The sequence below is a fragment of the Myodes glareolus genome, chromosome 3 (genome assembly GCF_982192425.1).
Source record: "Myodes glareolus chromosome 3, mMyoGla1.1, whole genome shotgun sequence".
Classification (NCBI taxonomy): Eukaryota; Metazoa; Chordata; class Mammalia; order Rodentia; family Cricetidae; genus Myodes; species Myodes glareolus.
The window spans coordinates 28,022,645-28,037,138 of record NC_142028.1 but is presented as its reverse complement, the minus strand read 5'-3'; positions in this window follow the sequence as shown (position 1 = coordinate 28,037,138).

Sequence of the window (14,494 nt, the reverse complement as noted above, 5' to 3'; positions counted from 1 at the left end):
AGTCTCAGAATCTGGTTTCTCAGGGACTGGATTCAGGGCTAAAAGTGTTTGTTTCACTGGCTCTGGGTTCAAAGCAAGAGTGGGTTTCTTTGGCTGGCCTTTTTACCCGCCAGCTGTCACATCCACTACAGCTCATAACTCTCTGTGGCTAATCCTCTGCTCAGCAAAGGTAGTATGTTTTCTCATTTAAATGAGTTTGTATATATATGGTATGATATGATGCATTCTTCTATGTAAGGAAATGACCTTTTTCTACTTATGGGCTAGGTTGGCATCTAAGAAACCTTGACATGACAGCTACCTAAATGAAGCAAGAACCCAGTCCGTACACAGATGACCACAGCTGCATCATCATGCCGTCTTTAGTCTCCTGGTAATCTGCTGCACTTATAGAAGCCCTGTTTGTGAATTTGACCCCTTAATAGAGATGGGAGATTTTGAGGAGATTAAATAAACAATGTTATTAACTGACTTAACTTCACTTGTTTGTTTCTTTGTTTGTTTTGTTTGCCTGTTTGAGATAGGATCTCACTATGTAGCCCTGGCTAGCCTGGAACTGGCTATATAGACCAGGCTGACCCAGAACTCACAGAGATCTGATTGCCTCTGCCTCCCAAGTGCTGAGATTAAAAATGTGTACCTCCACACCTAGTTTAACCTTTTCGTCTTGATTTTTATAAATTTCTGATTGAGTTTTTCTGACTTTTTAGGGTTTCATAAATATATATTTTCATTTGGCATGCCAATTTTCAAATATTATACACTTCCTTCTATTTGATTTTAAGTAATAAATTTCTTGTAACCCAATTTGAAAAGTCCATTTTCACTTGGATATTTTTTAATAAATGGGTGTGGTCACCAAGTCCATACAGAAGCTGTGACTGCCTGTGTAGGATCTTTAAAAAGAGAAAATAGGTGAAAGGGGAGGGATATGAGAGCAAGAGTGGGGCCAGTTGAGAAGAGGTTTAGAAGGAGTGGGAGTAGGGGTTAGTGTGGCCACATGCTTATAGGTAAGCATGATATGTCTAAAACTGAAATTAATAAAAAAAAACAAAGGCGGGTTGTACTATGGTCAATTCTTTTTGTGCTATAATTCTGCTCACTGACAAGGAACACAGAAAGGTACCTGATGAGGAAACTACTCCGTGGTTTAGTTCCTAGGTCCTCAGGAAGTATCATGGAGTCCAAAACCATGCATAAACTCTGAGGCTTCTATATAAATACAACTACTAAAAAGTAAGCTCATATATTACAAAAATTATTATGGTACTATTTACATAAATATAATAGGTATTAACATAAAGACAATATTTAAATCAATTCAATACTAAACTTAGCATCTACAAACCGTTGAGTATACTAGTCTTTTATGCAATTTATTTTTTAATTAATTATATTTAAAATTACAAACACATTTATCATGGAAATATGATGTTTTGAAATAACCATTTAATGTATACTAATTATCCTGATAGCTAGATCAGGCTAATTAATATACATTACTTTGCATGTGATTTTCTGTCCTGAGAACGTGTTAAAACCTACTTTCCAGCCAGGCAGTGGTGTTACATGCCTTTAATTCTAACACTTGGAAGGCAGAGAGAGATGGATCTCAGTGAGTTCAAGGCCAGCATGGTCTACCAAAGTGAATTCAGGACAGCCAGGACTGTTACACAGAGAAACCCTGTCTCGAAAAACCAATACAATACAATACATACATACATACATACATAAAACCTATTCTCAGCCATTTTCATATATATAATATATGAATATATATATAACAAAATATATTTAGTAGACTGCCTTTTACAGTTCAAGCTGGGAGTCCACAAAATGGTCTTTCACATGTTAGAGTGGTTGAAAACAATGACTAGGTCCGTAATGCTGTATGTCCTAGCAGCCAGGTGTCAAAGGCCCAGAGTATTCCTGGAGGGCTGGTGGTCTTCAGCCCTGTTGGAAGGCTGGGAAAGCTGCGTTCTTCTGTCAGTGAAGAATGCCAGTCCCAGAGCAGAAGCACTCACAAGCAGGGAGATAGGCTGGCAGGCCAAAAGCCAGGCTTTCTTGTCTGGGCTGCTGCCAAGAAGTGTGTCTGAGTTGATTTCATATCCAATCAAAACAGCAAGAAAACTTAACCACCATGCTTGTACATCTTCAGCTGTATGAGAATATGATACATATTAATCCTGTAGCTTAGAGGTAACCATCAAGCTTCCTGACTCATGTTTTTCACGGCTCGTGTTTTATTTATTGGTTTTGCTTACAATTGTTCTTTTGTTCTTTTTATTATTATTATCAATTAATTTTTTTCATTTATTTTACATCTGGATCATAGTTTCTCCTCCTTTCTTTCCTCCTGCCCCCCCTCTTCTACCTTCCCTCTGCTCCCCCTCCTCCCCTCCCATTCCTCTTTAGGCTCCTGTTCAGGAAGGGGCAGACCTCCCATGAGCATCAACAAAACATGGCACAACAAGTTGAGGCCAGAAACAAGCTCCTCTCCCTGGACTAAGGCTGGGCTAAGCAACCCAGTATGCAGAATAGGCTCCCAAAAGCCAGCTCAAGCACCAGGGACAGGGCCTGATCCCACTGCTAGGAACCCCATAAACAGACCAAGCTACACAATGGTCACACATATGCAGAGGGCCTAGATTGGTCCCATGTAGGCTCCCTAGCCATCAGTCCAGAGTCGGTGAACTCCCAGTAGACCAGGTCTGCTGTCTCTGTGGGTTCCCCCAGCATGACCTTGATCTGACACTCCCTCTCCCCCATCTCACTCATACAATCCCTCCTCCCTCACTTCAACAGGACTCCCAGAGCTCAGTCCAGTGCTTGGCTATGAATCTCTGTATTTGCTTCCATCAGTTACTAGATAAAGGTTCTCTGATGATAATTAGGGTAATCACTAATCTGATTCTAGGAAGTGGCCGTTCAGGCACCCACTCCTCTATTACTAGGAGTCTTAACTGAGGTCATCCTTGTGACTTCCTTAGTGATTCCATGGCACCAAGTTTCTCCCTAACACCAAAATGTACCCCCATCAGGATTTCTCTTTCATTACTTCCCCCCCACACACACACCATATACCTCAAGACCCAGCTATACCATTCTTGGGCATATACTCAAAGGTTGCTCAATCCTACCACAAGGACGCTTGTTCAGCTATGTTCACAGCAGTGTCATTTGTAATAGTCAGAACCTGGAAACAGCCTAGATGCCCCTCCACCAAAGAATGGATAAATAAAATGTGATACATTTACAAAACAGTGGAATATTATCTAACTGCAAAAAAAATGACATCATGAAATTTGCAGGCAAACAGATGCAACTAGAAAAGAAATCATCCTTAGTGAGGTAACCCAGACCCAGAAAGACAAACATGGTTTGTCTTCACTCCTAAGTGAATATCAGCTGTAAAATAAAGAATAACCAGGCTTCTCGGCCATTTTAAAAGCTCAATAAATTGTTACAAATCACAGTCACATGTGAAAAAAAAAAGGTATCTCTTGAATTTATTCCTCTTACCTGTTTGAGGAGGCTACTTGTTGCTTCCTGGCTGCTCAGCCCAAAATAATCACACAGAAACTATATTGTTTAAATCACTGCTTGGCCCATTAGCTCTAGCTTCTTATTTGCTAACTCTTACATCTTAATTTAACCCATCTCTATTAATCTGTGCATCACCATGAGGTCGTGGCCTACCAGCAAAGTTTTGGCACATCTGTCTCCAGTGACAGCTCCATGGCTTCTCTCTGATTCCACCCTTCTTTCTTCCAGCATTCAGTTTAGTTTTCCCTGCCTACCTAAGTCCTGTCCTGATATAAGTTCAAAGAAATTTCTTTATTCATTAATAGTAATCACAGCATACAGAGGGAAATTCCACATCACCCCCTTTTTCTGTTTAAGTAAAAAAAAAGTTTGAACTTTAACATAGAAAAATTATATAAAACAGTTATCAAGCAAGAATTATAGTTACAATATTTATATCTATTTTATCTTTTATCATAACTAAGAAAAACTATAACTATAAATTCTTCAACTCCATCAAAGACTCCAGAAGGATATAATATTACCCAAGTAAATAATAAGTTCATTGTAAGCAACTTCCAAAAACTCTAGAATTGAAAGAGACATCTGACTGCCTGGACAGTCACCCAAAGGTCTTCTGTACAGTTGGGGCATCCATCTTTAGCCTACAGGCCCTTAGTATCCAGCAGACTTTTCCATAAAACAGGAAATTTCAAAAACAGTCCCACCTATATTGACAGTTTGTCAATCAATTTCTTCTGTGACTTGTAGAATGTCTAGCAGACTTTTTCTATTCTTTCATGAGACAGGAACCCCAAAGGGTGGTGGTCTCACCACCTTTAAGCAAATTCAGCAGTCATTTCTCTGTGGGTCCTGCATGTGTTGTTCATTAAGCAGTCCAGGCAAGAGCAGTTTCTTGTCCAAATGACTAACCAACTCCACAAGAAGTCTCTTTGATGCCCATCTTCCTCCTGAAGTATTTGATGCTGTGCTACCAGGAGCAGATGTGTCTCAGTGTCATGAAAAGTCCTAAGTTCTTAAAACATTTTAAATGGCATATTCTGTAGTCTTTGAAAGATTTGAAGAATCCCTATCCATCCAAAAATGCATCTCTGTACATCTAGAAAATCTAACTAGACTACAAGCTTGACTATTATAGATGACTCTCTATTTACCTATATTTCTTAATTATACATTACACTATTAAATGAGGTGCACAATCACAACACCTTAATCAAGAGCAGAAATATACATATAACTAGATTGATCTTAAATTTGCATCAATAAACCAAGATCCATACCAATGCTAATCTGTATATCAAACCCCCTTATATGTAAACCAACATTTATAGAGAATATGGACATAGTTCTCTCCAAACTGCTTCCTGTTGTTTATTGGGCAAAGTAATTTTTTGAGGGGTGTTCAAGGCAACCTTCCAGGGGTTCTTGTTCCATCAAACCACATTAGCCTGGAATGAATCCACAGCTTCTCACCCTCTGTGGAAACAAAAAAAGAACTTCTTTTCCAAAGCAACATATCTTTAGACTCAATTTTTGGAATCAAGATGCCTTTATGTTGGTTTAACTTAGCAGTTCATACAATAAAATGTTTCTCTGTACTTAGGTCCTTCATTATCAAAAAATTCAAAGAAAACATAATAATATACATATTCTAGACTCTCTGTGAATTTTCCATCTTTGCATGGCTTATTTGTTTTTACTCTATTACTTTTTAATAGTTATTTTATTGTCTTTACTCCTTTAATCTATGACTGTCTATACTCTGTCTCTTTAAAAACTTTGTTTTATTTTTTATAAACCACTTACTTCTTTTTATAACTCTCTACACTCTTTTTCTTCTCTCTCCCAAGCCTACGTACATTTATTCAACACTGTGACCCATTTAGAGGTCTTTTATGTCTGAATTTGTCTTTATTGTGTATCTGCAATTATTTTCTGACCAGAAGTGCTTCTTAAAATGCTAAACCCTTCTTATGAAGTTAAGCAGCACCATTGCTAGGGGAAATATGGCACTGTCTACTTGCTCCACTCAGTCCAGCATAGTAGAGATGTTTGCTGCCCTTGAAAGCCATGCTCACAGTCCCATTTTTAGGCACCCAGCCAGTCTATGTTGCCATTAAGCAAATTGTATCATTTTGTTCTCAAACTCTATTTAAATGCTCCATAGCAGGACCTCCTAAAAGAGTCAGAGTTTGCATGGCCCAGAAAGCCAGCATTTCAAAAAGGCACATCTTTTCTTCTGCTACTGCTGAGTCAGGAAAACCTCTCTTAAAAAAGCTGCAGTATTAAGCCATACTTAGCTCTGTTTTCTTTTTCTTTTTTTCTTTTCCTTTCCTTCTTCTTTTTTTTTTTGTGCCTAGAATTCCTTCCCAACCTCTTCGGGTTTTAAGTGGATTTTAGTTGGCCATGTGGGCACCAATTTGTTGTAGGGAAGGCCACTTGTTTGTTCCCGGCTGCTCAGCCCTAAAATAATCACACAGAAACTATATTATTTAAATCACTGCTTGGCCCATTAGCTCTAGCTTATTATTGGCTAACTCTTACATCTTAATTTAATCCATCCCCATTAATCTGTGTATTGCCATGTGGCATTTTCCTAATTAGTGATTGAGAAAAGAAGCCCCACCCATTAGTGATGGAGCTATCCCTGGGCTGGTGGTCCTGGGTTCTATAAGAAAACAGTCTGAGCAAGTCATAAGGAGTCAGTAAGCAGAACCCCTCCATGACCACTGTATCAACTGCCGCCTTCAGGTTCCTAGTGTTCTAGTTGCTGTCCTGAATTTCTTCACTGATGAACAGTGATGTGGAAGTGTAAGGCAAATAAACCCTTTTCTCCCCAACTTGCTTTTGGTCATGATGTTTCATCACAGACATGGAAACCCTAACTAGGACACATCCCAGTACATCTTAAAGACTCTGGTAACTACCACTCTTCTCTACTCTGAGTTCAATATTTTTACATTCCACACTTACAAGAGACTGTGTTAATATAGTGTCATTCTGTGTAGGTTTATTTCGCTTACTCTAAAATATCCTCTAGAACTGTCATGCTGCAAGTGATGAGTCCATTCCTTTTGAAGACTGACCTGTATTACACTCTAAATAAATATCACATTCTCTTATATCCAGTCTGGTGACAATGAATGCTTAGGTTCCTTTTGTACATTGGTTGTTATGAGTAATGCTTCAGAGACCATATGTATGTAGCTAGCTATCTCTTTGTCACACTAAATCAGAAGAGGAATTATGATGTCAAACAGCCATTCTGAGATTCTGAGGAAGCCCTGTACATTTTCTTATGAGGTCTATCCTAGTTTACACTCTCAGGAACAGGTCCTTTCCCCACACCCTCACCAATACTTGTTTTCATTTGGTGGGTTTGCTTTTGTTTTTCTATTTTAAATATTTTTTTAAAATTAAAATATAATTTCCCCTTTTCATATTCTTCTTCCAATCCTTCATATGTAGCCCTCCTTTGCTCCCTCAAATTCATGGCCTCTGTTCCTTTCATTGTTGTTACTTGTGCATGGTGTGTGTGTGTGTGTGTGTGTGTATTCCTAAATATATAAATACAACTTGCTCAGTCCAGATAAAGTTACCCATTTACATATGATTTCAGACATTGAATATCCAATTGGTATTAGATAGCCAATTTTAGGACTTTTCCTGGGAGAAGCTATTTCTCTAGTTCTTGGCATTCCTTAGCTACCTGCAGATCTTTGTCTAGAATTGAGGTTCCTTGAGATTTGCCCCTCCCAAGTTAGCTTGTCTAGTGGTGTTGCCTTTGCTCAGGTCTTGTTTAGGCAACTATGCCAATGTTGCCATACTTCATGTGTGTAGCTTCTTAAAACACAGAGAACAAGTGACCACGTGGTGTCCTTCCCAACTGATATGTCTACACCACACAACTCCTGCAGCTGTGACTCAGGGATCACACCAAAAAGGGAGCAGAAAGTCTGTGAGAGGAGAGCCAGGGGCTCAGGAAGTTTGTAAAGAAAATCCGTCTTCTAGAAATGTCAGAGCCACTTTTGGTTTTGATAGCAACTCTTGTAGTGGGTGTGAGGTCACAGCTCATTGTGGTTTAAATTTTCATTTCCATGATGACCCATGTTCTTCCATTTAGTTCTTAACAATGTGCATCTCCTTCCCTTCTGTGAGAAGTGAAGTGAGGATTTAAGTCCTCGGCTTGTTTTTTATCAGGCTATTCATTTTCTTGATATTGAGTTATTTTAGCACCTTATGTATTTTGAGTATTATTAGACATGCATTTCACAAATAACTTTTCCAATCTGTATTTTGTGAATTTGCTCCATTATTTTTCTTTCTGTGCAGAATCTTTGCAGTTTGATGTTATCCCCTTATTCTGCTTTTGTGGACTATGATTCTGAAGTCACATTTTGTGTCTAGGGGATGAAGTGATAGCTCATCAGTTAAGAGCAAGTACTGCTCTTGCAGAGGAAGGACCAGAGTGCAGTTCCCAGCATCCTTCTCATAACTGTCTGTAACTTCTGACCTTCTTGGGTGCACACACACACACACACAAACACACACACACACAAGTGCATATCCATGCATAGATACACACATATACACATGATTAAAAATAAAAGCTTGTTAAAGGAAATCTTTTGCTGTAGAAACTCCTTCAGTCAGTAGCTTTTAAGATACCAGCCCACTTGGGCATGGCCTTTTATACTATAATTGCTGATGTAAAGCTCACACTCACTCTCTTCCAGGTGCTGGATTTGGTTCCTGTTTCCCGATCATGCAGAGGACTGTCATCTGTGAGTCTACCCCTAAATAAATAACCCTTTATTATACTCAATTCTGAGGTAGTGTGAGATTTCTTTTTAGTGTTCATTTTCATCTGATGCCCACATGAATCCCAGCTCCACACCTACTGGATGGACCAGTTTAAAAGGTCCAAAAGTTCCGCAGGCCAGAAGGTCTCCCATTCGCGCCTGCCTGACTTGATTTCACCTACTAAGTGGTTACTTGCAAGAGCTAAGCATGGCGAAATCTCCCAGGCTCACCGCACTTACCCCACACTGCCGCTTTTCCTGCCTCACTCAGCGACTTGCAAGGCTTCCAGTTTGTACTCCCTGCTCGTGAGCTCTGGGCTCCTTGCTCCGTGTATAGAATTTGTTTAATTTAGTTTAATTTGTCAAACAAAGCATATTTAGCCAGGCACCAACAAGCAAAACCAAAGTGGTGCGGGACTGTTCTTGCGGCCACCAGTTGCATCTCTTCGCCACACAGCTGCAACTGCGACACCTGCTGGACAATTATTACACCTACAACAATTTACCAAAATCTCATGACAAAGGTAATTGTTTGATTAATAAATACATCAATAAACTTGAAAGTTATATAATGGCAGACAATAATACCATCCAGGAATTTAATAACATTTTTTCTTATACTATGGATTATATTCTGCAAGGCTTATATAGTTTTTCTGATACATTCATTTATTGTATATTGGGATTCAATTTTCTTTTTCCTATTATATCCTAAAGAAAATGGTTTCATAACAGAGACAAGAATGAGGCACTTTTAGAAATGTTACAGTCTTTACAGACTAATAATGAACAGCTAGTTGACAGGATTAATACCATTGAAAATCAAAAGTTACCTGAAAAAAATTAATAATTATTGAAAAGGATAACATTAATTTGACAAACAAATTCAATCAATGTCAAAGGGTACTGTAAAACTATCTGAAAGAATTCATTCTGTTGAATTTGACAATCAAAATCTGTTTAAAAGTTATGATAGGTTAGCAGATAGAGTATTTCTCCAGGAAGGCAGTCTACATGCTATCCAAATAATGTCCAAGGATGAGATGTTATCTTTAAAGGAAAAACTTCATAACTTAGAATCACATGTGCAGAATGAGGACCAAAAGCTAGGTGCTGCAATGAAATCATTAGAGATATATACAGACCAAGGGAGATTCAGGTTTACAAAAGACAGTAGTAAAAAGATTTGAACTGATTGAGGAAATTATTGGAGCTGATGAGCAGGGAATGAAGGCACAAGGACAGGATTTAACATTGCCTGTCAGAGATGACTTACCCAGGATTTTAGCTTCTGTTCATGAGGGCTGGCTTGTTGGGATTTCTGTCCCACCCGGTACCCCACAGCCGGCATACCCCAAAGAAAATCACTCACAAGACTCCATAAGATTATAAACTGATTGGCCCTTAGCTCTGGCTACTTATTAGCTTTATAACATATATTACCCCATTATCCTTATCTATGTTAGCCACACGGCTCAGTACCTTTTTCAGCTGGGCAGGTTACATGCTGTCTCTTTGGTGGTCTGTACAGGAATGGCAGAGGGAGCTTCCTGCCTTCCAGAATATTCCTGTTCTCATCGCCCCGCCTCTATTTCCTGTCTGGTTGACCCACCTATACTTCCTGCCTGGCCAATCAGTGTTTTATTAAAATACACGATTGACAGAATACAGACAAATCTCCCACACCAAGCTTCCTACCCTGTAATCTACTTGAAAAAACATCAAGTTCTAAATGCCCAGAATGATCCAAAGAAGATAGATGGGTACCTGTAGGAATTAATATCTAAAAGAAATTAAGTATCTTATGGCTTGCATTCCAAATTTGTTAGGGAGATGGTAAAGACATGGGCTTCTAGCAATAAGGCTAGAAAACCCACATGACTGGCTTCAATTAGTTTCAGCAGTCCTGGAAGATGGGCCACAACTACTGTGGAAATGGTATTTCCAAGAAGAGGCAAAAATTTTAGAACAACGGGGAAAAGCAAAAGCACTTGAGGCTTCCCAAGATCATTCTTGGCAAGGGCACATATTCTGACCCATGGGCTCAAGCTCTTTACAATGAACAAATCTTGTCCCTATGCCTTAAATGCTTGGGACAGAATTCAAGAACTAGGAAATCAAATTGAATCATATACCAGGGCGTAAAAGGGCCAGACAGAACTCTTTAGTGACTTTTTACAAAGATTGACTAAGGCTGTACAAATAGGAGTAACACACCCAGAAGCCAGACAAGTACTTATTGGATCTCTGGTTTTTGAAAATGTCAACTTAAAATGCAAAAAGATACTTGGACCCTTAAAGGTTAGATTGGCACCAATGGATAAATGAATCCTGCCTACAATGAATGTTGAGACAATTGTCTATAATACTGAGGCTTGAGTAGGGGAAGCAATTTCCAAAGGTATGAGGAGACATCAAAATATCAAATGTTTTAATTGCAGTAGAATGGGACATCTTAGAAGGGATTGTAGACAAGGAATTCCTAGGAATAATGTCTCTTCTGGGAATGGCAAAAATAAAACATATCAACCTTCTGGATTATATAGGAAGTGTGGCAAATGCCAACATTAGATCAATGAATGCAAATCAACAAAAGACAGACAAAGCAACCTGATACCATCAGGAAACTGATCTTCGGGTTGAACCCCCAATATCTGTCTCTGGGTTTTTATTATTTGTGCTACAATCATGGCTGCCAACTTTCTTCCTTTTGTCAGTTTTGTGTGTGTGCATCTGTGGTGTGTGTTTGGCATGTGTGTAATGTGTATGTGGTATATGTGTGTGTGCATAGTGTATGTGTGCATGTGTGTGTACTGTGTGTGTATGGTATATGTGGTGTGTTTGTGGTGTATTTGTGTATTGTGTGGTATGTGAATGTGCCCATGTATATAAATGTGTGTGAGTGGTATATTCATATATGTGTGGTGTGTGTGTGGTCTGTGTGTGTGGTATGTGTGTGTTGTGTGTATGGTATGTATGCGTATATGCAAGTGTATGGTGTGTACATGCATGCTGTTTTATGCATGCTCAGCAAACCTTCAACCACTAAGCTACATTTCCAGCTACTTTTGCTATATAAAGTCTTTCATCTTTCCGTATTATTTTTAGACTTTTTTCATGGAAAGCAACATTAGGTTCTTTTGTAAAGATAATGCATTGACTTGACTCTGAAAGTCACTTTGAGTAATGAGATACTTAAACAGTGTGAACTCTTCCCAGCACCCATGTGGGATGGCCACACATGCCTATAATTCCAGTCCTAGGAGATCTTCTTGCCTCCATGAGAAACTGCACACACATATGTGCATACATACATTCCCATAATAAAATAAATCATTTTTAAATGTTCATTTTCAATGAATCTCATGGAAGTCATAAACATGAACCATTCAGCCATATGCTTATCTGGGCCCATCCTGATATTGTCAAAACTTTCATAAAAAATCAAGTTTCTGAGCAACTACTTTGATTACTTTAACCTAGGTTAATGTCACGTTTGCTAATGAAACCAAATCTGGTGACCCAATGTGTGTCTTACAAAATTACTTTTACTACAAATGAAATTTATGGAGCAAAAATTCAAAACTGCAAAACAGGGAAGATAAATTGAAAGTTCAAGACAGTACATACTTCCCTTTGGTCTATGAATTTTTTTTCTGGAAGAGTTTTGTCCTCTGTTGTTCATATTCTAACACAATGAGGAAGTGAAAAGGCAAAAAACAGTCTTGGTTTTTGGAATGACTTCTCCTTCTTGGTACAACTGATTCCATATCTTTGCTGTCTCACTTCCAGTGAATAGATGTTTGGGCTCATGAGCATATTTCCAGGACTCCAGAGTTATTTAATAATTGGAGATGAGTCCCATGTTGATAATACCTCAAAACTCAAAAAATGCCTCATTTATGTTAATAAGGATTTGCTATGATATTGCTATGCTGCCTGAGAAATGGAGAGTGTGGTTGAAATACATGCAACAACAGATCAATATAAATACTACACAGTAAGAATGAAAACAGGAAGAGATAGCTTAGAAATTAAAAAGTTCATGGTGTTTGTAGAAGCAGCAAGGCCACAAGAAAGTTTGAATTCCAACAGGAGAGAAAATGGTTAGTAGCCAACAAAGAGAAGATGGTGGTGCTGAGATGGGAAGTTCTGTGGGAACAAAGTCAGGAAGATGATGAGACGCTCAGTGACCTTCTCTGAGTGGCTGGGAAGGCAGACAATGATTTGCATGTAAACATTGTGCCTTTTAAATCTTCCCCTTATTCTTATGTATATGGGTGTTTCACCTGCATGTATTGGTGAGCCAACCTGCCTCCATCTTAAGTTAAAAGTCATATTATAGTAAAGATAAATGAGGTTTATTCCTGTTTATAATTAAACCTCTGTTTCTCAAGGATTGGGCTATGCCACCTATAACCTTAACTACAAATGGCTCTGTACTGCATGTTCCAGGAAATGATAACCATGCCTTTATTTCAAAAAGTTGCAATCATCTTGCAACCCTCCCTCTATTTCAAAAGTTAGTTATGACTACCTGTTGTTATAACTACCTCGCTATCTACTTGCATGCTGGCAGCTATGCCATTGTTTCAGAAGGTCTTTATGACTAACTTGTGTTGTAAGAGCCTGCCTGTTGGTTCCTGGCTGCCCAGACTCAAAATAACCTTTTAGAAACTGTATTAATTTAATTGCTGCTTGGCCTATTAGCTCTAGCTTCTTATTGGCTAGCTCTTACAGCTTATTTAACCCATTTCTATTAATCTGTGTATCACCACGTGGCTGTGTCTTACTGGCAAGGTTCTGTCCAATATCTGTCTCTGGCAGGGCTACATGGCTTCTCCCTGACTCTGCCTTCTTTCTCCCAGCATTCAATTTAGTTTTCCCTGCCTAGCTCTATTCTGCTAAGCCACTGGCTGAAACAGCTTCTTTATTCATTAACCAAGAAAAGTAACACATATACAGAAGGACTTCCCACATCAAGCTTGTTATGCTTAAGTTCTGCTCCTGTAACCCACCATTTCCCCCTATTTGGCAACCCTCTACTCTGAGCTACAAAAACCTTACCTTCCTCACACCTAATGGTGATCCCTTGTCTACCTTAGGTGGAGGCAATCTATATGCATAAATTTAAAAGCTTGTTTTAATTCATTTCTTGCTTTTATTAATTTGGTCATGATGATGTGAACTAGTGGTTTTTCTCTTACCTCCTTTGGGATTAACAGTATATCTGTGCACCACATGTGTGTCTGATGTCTAGGAGGTCATTGTGTCCCCTAGGACTGAAGTGACAGATAGTTGTAAGTCACTATGTGGTACTGGGAATTGAACTTGGGAGTTCTGGAAGAGTAGCCAGTGTTCTTGTGCCTTTTAATGAATAGAACATGGACATTTATAAAGACTAACTGATATATGTTGGGTTGTATAATAAAGTCTTAAATTCAACTTAAGTATAAGAACAGCTAAGCCCAAAAGGGGGTGAAATAGACACTTGGTGGGGAGAAGAACCCACTTTTCAACTCTAAGGCATAAGATTGAATGAAGCTGTTCCCATTAAGAGACAACTGGGCGCACATCTGGAATCAGTAGTGACTTTAAACTTATAGCATATAAACAGTGGGGAAAAGGGTGGGACAGACTGTAGAACGGGGGGGGGGGTTACTACCTGAACAGTGTTGAGGTTGTAGAAGACATATCACTGTTTCTCTTGGCACCGTCTCCATCTCACACCTAGTACAGCACTGACAGAAACCAACTCCGTGTTTTCATTGTGACAGAGGACCAGCAAAGTTACAGATGCAGAGCAGGTGTTCTGAGGGCTTTCGAGGGTTCCTTTTGGAGAATGACTTTCCATAGCTTGAGAGGTATGACTTTGTATTATCTAATAAGGTTAAATATCTTGCAAACATGTTTGCATGTCCCTCGAGTGCATGCAAACTCCATGAAGAATAACTGTTCTTACCTTTGAACACACTGTCAGCTCTTTATACAATTAGAAAAGGTGCAAGAAAACTAGATTGGATTCAACAAGATTGTAGTCATTACAGAGTCCCACACACTGCCACTTATACCTTGGTTAGCTCCATCTCCTTAAACTGCACCGCTGTTTTGTTTCCTGAAATTATCAGTTCTTATCTGTGTTGGTG